A 6,886-nucleotide genomic window follows, 5' to 3' on the forward strand; every position below is an offset into this window, starting at 1 on the left:
GGTGAGAAAGCCAGAAAATTTAGAAATTTAAAAAAAAAATAGGAAAAATCATCAACTTTTGAGTCTTGTTTCTCCCAAATAGCTCTAGGATCAAAGAATAAATTGAAAGTGCACTTATAAACTATTTAGGAAATACTAATGATGACTATACCACATTCTAGTGAAAACTGTATGCAGGGGAAATTCATAGTGTTTATGCTTATATTATTAAGGGAGAAAGATTCAAAATAAATAAGTGAAGTGTTTCTGTTAAGTTTAAAGAAACTTAAGAGTTGCAAAAAGCTAAAAAGCTGATTCTTGAATATATTCAAAGGATTCCCCAGTTCTCCAGGAGCTTCCCATTGGGAGATTCCTATTTTTCTATTGGAATAAATCACAGAATCAAAAGAAAAAAGCCTAGTCAGAACTCAGCATCAGGAATTCACGGACCTTTCTTCAAAATACTGGAACTGGGGTGAGTTAACTGTCCCAGAAGGGCTTGTAAGATTACAGAGGAAGTTCAGTGCAGTCAGTCAGTCATGTCCGACTCTTTGCTACCCCATGGACTGCAGCACGCCAGTCCTCCTTGTCCATCACCAACTCCCGGAGTTTACCCAAACTCATGTCCATTGAGTCAGTGATGCCATCCAACCATCTCATCCTCTGTCATTTCCTTCTCTTCCTGCCCTCAGTCTTTCCCAGTATCATAGTCTTTTCAAATGACTCAGCTCTTCACATCAGGTGACCAAAGTGTTGGAGTTTCAGTTTTAGCATCAGTCCTTCCAATGAACACTCAGGACTGATCTCCTTTAGGATGGACTGATTGGATCTCCTTGCAGTCCAATGGACTCTCAAGAGTCTTCTCCAACACCACAGTTCAAAAGCATCAATTCTTTGGCGCTCTGCTTTCTTTATAGTCCACCTCTCACATCCATACATGACTACTGGAAAAACCATAGCCTTGACTAGACAGACCTTTGTTGGCAAAGTAATGTCTCTGCTTTTTAATATGCTGTCTATGTTGGTCACAATTTCCTTCCAAGGAGTAAGCGTCTTTTAATTTCATGGCTGCAATCACCATCTGCAGTGATTTTGGAACCCCCAAAAATAAAGTCAGTCACTCTTTCTACTGTTTCTCCATCTATTTGCCATGAGGTGATGGGACCAGATGACATGATCTTTGTTTTCTGAATGTTGAGCTTTAAGCCAGCTTTTTCACTCTCCTCTTTCAAGTTCATCAAGAGGCTCTTTAGTTCCCCTTCACTTTCTGCCATAAAGGTGGTGTCATCTGCATATCTGAGGTTATCGATATTTCTCTCGGCAATCCTGATTCCAGCTTGTGCTTCCTCCAGCCCAGCATTTCTCTTGATGTACTCTGCATGTAAGTTAAATAAGCAGGGTGACAATGTACAGCCTTGATGTACTCCTTTTCCTATTTGGAACCAGTCTGTTGTTCCATGTCCAGTTCTAACTGTTGCTTCCTGACCTGCATATAGATGTCTCAAGAGGCAGGTCAGGTGGTCTGGTATTCCCATCTCTTTCAGAATTTTTGAGTTTATTGTGATCCACACAGTCAAAGATTTTGGCATGTCCAGTTCCATGTCCAGTTCTAACTATTGCTTCCTGACCTGCATATGGATTTCTCAAGAGGCAGGTCAGGTGGTCTGGTATTCCCATCTCTTTCAGAATTTTCCACAGTTTATTGTGATCTACACAGTCAAAGGCTTTGGCATAGTCAAGAAAGCAGAAACAGATGTTTTTCTGGAATTATCTTGCTTTTTTGATGATCCAGTGGATGCTGGCAATTTGGTCTCTGGTTCCTCTGCCTTTTCCAAAACCAGCTTGAACATCTAGTAGTTCATGATTCACATATTGCTGAAGCCTGGCTTGGAGAATTTTGAGCATTACTTTACTAGCATGTGAGATGAGTGCAATTGTGTGGTAGTTTGAGCATTCTTTGGCATTGCCTTTCTTTGGGATTGGAATGAAAACTGACCTTTTCCAGTCCTGTGGCCACTGCTGACTTTTTCAAATTTGCTGGCATATTGAGTGCAGCACTTTCACAGCATCATCTTTTAGGTTTTGAAATAGCTCAACTAGAGTTGCTGTATTTAGCAGAAAAAATACAGGTCCCACAGCTAATTTTAAGTTTCAACTGAACATCAAATAATTATTTTAGTATAAATATGCTCCATATGTATTAGTGTATGCAATATTTTGCACTTACTTATTCTAAAATAAGAACTCATTGTTTACTTGAAATTCAGGTGTGCAACCCACATGTTTGTGTGTTATGTGCGGGCCTCTGTGTTTATAGCAGTTTGGGGGTTGTTTGCATACCTGTGTATATGTATGTATATGTTTTGTGTGTATATGTGTACCTGGGTTCTAGCATTCCTAATAAGAGTTTTGCTTTAACCATCCAGGCCATGGGGAAAGTAGAAATAGAACTCTCCATTTGGAAGAAAAAAAAGAAGCAGATTTTTTTCTCTATGTTTAATTTTGACTCTGAACAAGGTACTACAAAGTGAAAAGGTTCAACAGATTCAACCATTTAAATATTTATTGGCCATCCTAGGAGCAGAGGGTACAAAGGCAAATAATTCACAGAGGGTTCACATTCTAAGGAAAGGACACCTGTACAACCGATGAGGTTATGATGTAGTTAATGCACAATAAACGTGCCAGCCAAGATCCCAATGACTGCGGCTGTACCTTCCAGTTCTTCATGTCTGTAAAGGCAACAGATATTTCAGTGTGATGCTCTTATACACTTGCAATCTTTAAATTATGATTATTGGTAAAAGTATGCATGTGGCTTGGCTAAACACAGATGATCACCCAGGCATCAGCCAAGAAGAGCATCACTCTATCCAGCAAGATTGTTTTTGTTTTTTTTTAACACCGTAAGTATTCATGAAAGCCAGGAAAATAACACTGACTTGTGCATTTAAAGCATTCCTTATCCTGTCATCCTGGACAGCACACCGTGCTGCTTTAAAGGGCCACTGCTTCCCCTGCAGGGCATCCAGGCTGTGCTCATACCTCTCCCCATTTTTGCACTTCTTTTGTTCATCTACCATTTTCAGCATCTGTCTTCAAAATGCAATTAGCTGGCTAAGTGAGACATTGGCAATTCTGGCTTAAAATCTGTCTCAAGTGAGCATTCACACCCATACACAAGGCTGCCTTAATATCATAATTGAGGGATTATGTACGAGCATCTGAATCCAACAAAATATAGTTAGAAGACAGGCTACAGCAAAGAAACCTCAGTGGTGGCAATTAGACAGAAGTTTATTTCTTACTCATCTAGTAGTCTGAACCCAAGCTGTCTTGTTGGACCCTGCAGTCCTGGAAGTATAAGGAGACTAGTTCTTTCTTCTTGGTGCTCTGTTGCCTTCAATCCATGGCCGCGAACCCACACACGGTCTAAACTGCTGTCTGGCTCTCATCAACATGGCTGCATCACAAGCAGCAGAAAAAGGGAGAGAAGGGAGAGGCGGTGCCAGTCCAATTCCTTTCAAAGGCCGTACCTGGAATTTGCATGGATCACTCCTCACCTATATCCAAGGTGAACTGTGGCCAGTGAAGTGAAGTGAAAGTTGCTCAGTCATGTCTGACTCTTTGTGACCATGGAATTCTCCAGGCCAGAATACTAGAATAGGTAACCTTTCCCTTTTCCAGGGGATCTGCCCTCCCTAGGGATCAAATCCAGGTCTCCCTCATTGCAGACAGATTCTTTACCAGCTGAGCCACAAGTGAAGTCATTCAGTCGTGTCCGACTCTTTGCGAGCCCATGGACTGTAGCCTGCCAGGCTCCTCTGTCCCTGGGATTTTCCAGGCAATAGTACTGGAGTGGATTGCCATTTAGTTCTCCAGGGGATCTTCCCAACCCAGGGATTGAACCCAGGTCTCCTGCATTGTAGACAGATGCTTTACCGTCTGAGCCACCAAGGAAGCTGTGGCCAGACTTGACTTCAAAACAGTCCAGAAATGTGATTGTCATCTGAAGATATCCCAGGGCCTCTATCATTATGGAGGAAGGAAGAGTGGATATTGGAGTCCTCTCTACGCAAAGAGTATTTGCCTTGAAGTATTTAAGAGGACTAAGGGCAAATAGCTCACAGAAGACACTAGTCTGTTTATAGCTGGCAGGACCAAGAACCAGTACTGAGCATCCACTGTGTTCCAGACTCTGTGAGAATAATTTAGTTGTTGTTATTTTCCATAATCCTGATAGGCAAAGAGCCTGAGAGGTGAAGTTGCTTCCCCACTCAAAGCTATGATGCCGAAGGGGGCATTTGGATTCAGGAACTTTCCCACAGATCATCCTGACTTCTATAACCTACTGTGACCAAATGAATCCCTTGACTGTGTTCTGGATTGTTGATTGTCAACTCAGTATTGTTGCCATCCGCATCTAGGTCTGCTGTGCGCTGCAAAAGCAAAGCAAGAACTACATTTCCCAGAATGCCATTCCCTACAGGATCCAGGTTAGAGCAGCTGTGAGAGAACTTTGGAAGGAAGAAGAGAAGCAGAGCCCTTTATCCTGCAGCGGTGGTTGTATCTAGACACCAGGGCAGATGCAGAACTTCTGGCTTCAGTATTTCATGCTTAGGTTTTTGGCTAGTGGTTTCTCTGATCTTTGCACCCTGGCTCTTCCAAAGGTTACATAAATCCCTGATTAGTATGTAAAACTTTTCATATCTAGAGCACATAGACTGATCCCTCACCGGCAAAGAATGTAAGATCATGAGATCAGGCAGAGTCCTTTCTTTATGGCAGAAAGAACAGTAAAAATGGTACCAAATGAACTGGATTGATTTTTTATTTTTATTGAGGTAACATTGACTTACTACATTTTAATAATTTTCACATGTATAACATTCTATTTCTATTCTATATATCCCATAATTTGCTCACCATCCAAAACTTATTTTCCATCTGTCACCATACAGTTGATCCATTTACCCATTTCAACCTCCCTCTCTACCTCTTCCCCTTTGGTAAGCACTACTCTGTTCTATGTATCTACGTGTTTCTTTGGTTTGTTCATTTACTTTATTTTGTTTGTTTGTTTTTAACATTTTTTATATTCCACATATGAGTGGATGAACTGGACTTAAATCCTAGCTTTCTTACCAAGCATGCCCTTAGGCATATCTCTTAAACAATGTGAGCCTCAACATTTTTTATTTATCAAATAGGAGTAACAAAATCACTGGAAGGATTACATGTGATAAAGTATTAAACAGCTATTAACACAACAGGAGAGCAAAGGGTATCATTGTTATTACAGTTAGTAATAATAACCAAACATGTTATCAACATGATTTTATTTAATCCAAAATTACCCTTGTTACTATTATTATTCTTATTTTACAGATGAGAAAACTAAAAAATAGAGAACTGAATTAACTTGGAATTATCACCCAGTTAGTTCCTGATAAGGCACAAATTGGACCCCATCTCTCTAGTTCTAGAGCTCACACTCTTAACACTATGTATTGTGCTTCCTGTTAATACACATTTCAACTAGCTTGTTCACTTTGCTCCTCAACAGCTTACCAGGGTTGCCAACAAGTGCAAAGATGAGAGACAAAAACTCATGGGCAGCCATATGTACGGAATAACCTCATAATAATTTCAAGAACTCAAGACAAAATTTGTCTAGCTGATGAGGTTTCTGCTCCTTGGGTATTAAAAAAAAAAAAAGAAATCTCAAGGACAACTAACTCAAAGGCAGTGTTTCTCAACCTGGGGTGACTATACCTTCCAAGTAACATTTGGCAATATCTGAAATCATTGTCACAACTGGGGATTGGGTTCTAATGATACCTAGAGTGATTGCAGCCATGAAATTAAAAGATGCTTACTCCTTGGAAGGAAAGTTATGACCAGCCTAGACAGCATATTAAAAAGCAGAGACATTACTTTGTCAACAAAGGTCTGTCTAGTCAAGGCTATGGTTTTTCCAGTGGTGATGTATGGATGTGAGAGTTGGACTATGAAGAAAGCTGAGCACTGAAGAATTGATGCTTTTGAATGGTGGTGTTGGAGAAGACTCTTGAGAGTCCCTTGGACTGCAAGGAGATCAAACCAGTCCATCCTAAAGGAGATCAGTCCTGGGTGTTCATTGGAGGGTCTGATGTTAAAGCTGAAACTCCAATAATTTGGCTACCTGCTGCGAAGAGCTGACTCATTTGAAAAGACCCTGATGCTGGGAAAGATTGAGGGCAGGAGGAGAAGGGGATGACAGAGGATGAGATGGTTGGATGGCATCACCGACTCAATGGACATGGGTTTGGGTGGACTCCAGGAGTTGGTGATGGACAGGGAGGCCTAGCATGTTGCGGTTCATGGGGCTGCAGAGTCAGACACGACTGAGACTGAACTGAACTGAACTGAGAGGGTAAAGACCAGGGATGACAATAAGCACTTTACAATGCACAGGACAGCCCTCCTCCCCATGCCCCACAAAGAATTATCTGACCTTGCTCAATAGTGTTACTGTTGAAAACCACTGCTTTAGGAGGTGTTGAGACTTTCAGCTCCTGAAATGGGTTATATGGGACATTCTCTACTACTATGTTGTTTAATAAGGTGGTCACTTGCTGTGTGTGTCTAAAGTAAAGTAAAATTAAATTAAATTAAAATTTTGATTCATCAGTTGCACTAGCCACATTTCAAATGCTCAAATTTATGACTGATGGTCACTATACCAGACAGTATCAGTTTATAGAAAATTTCCATCATCTCAGAAAGTTCTTTTGAATGATGCTGCTGCAAGATTTTTTTTTACTCTGAAATTCTATTAAATATCTCAAGCTGTAGTTCCTTGCATGTTATGAGAAACAAAGCATTCAAATGGTGATTTTAATAATAGATAAAGCAGGACATGAAT

Source organism: Ovis canadensis, chromosome 4 (genome assembly GCF_042477335.2).
Source record: "Ovis canadensis isolate MfBH-ARS-UI-01 breed Bighorn chromosome 4, ARS-UI_OviCan_v2, whole genome shotgun sequence".
NCBI lineage: Eukaryota > Metazoa > Chordata > Mammalia > Artiodactyla > Bovidae > Ovis > Ovis canadensis.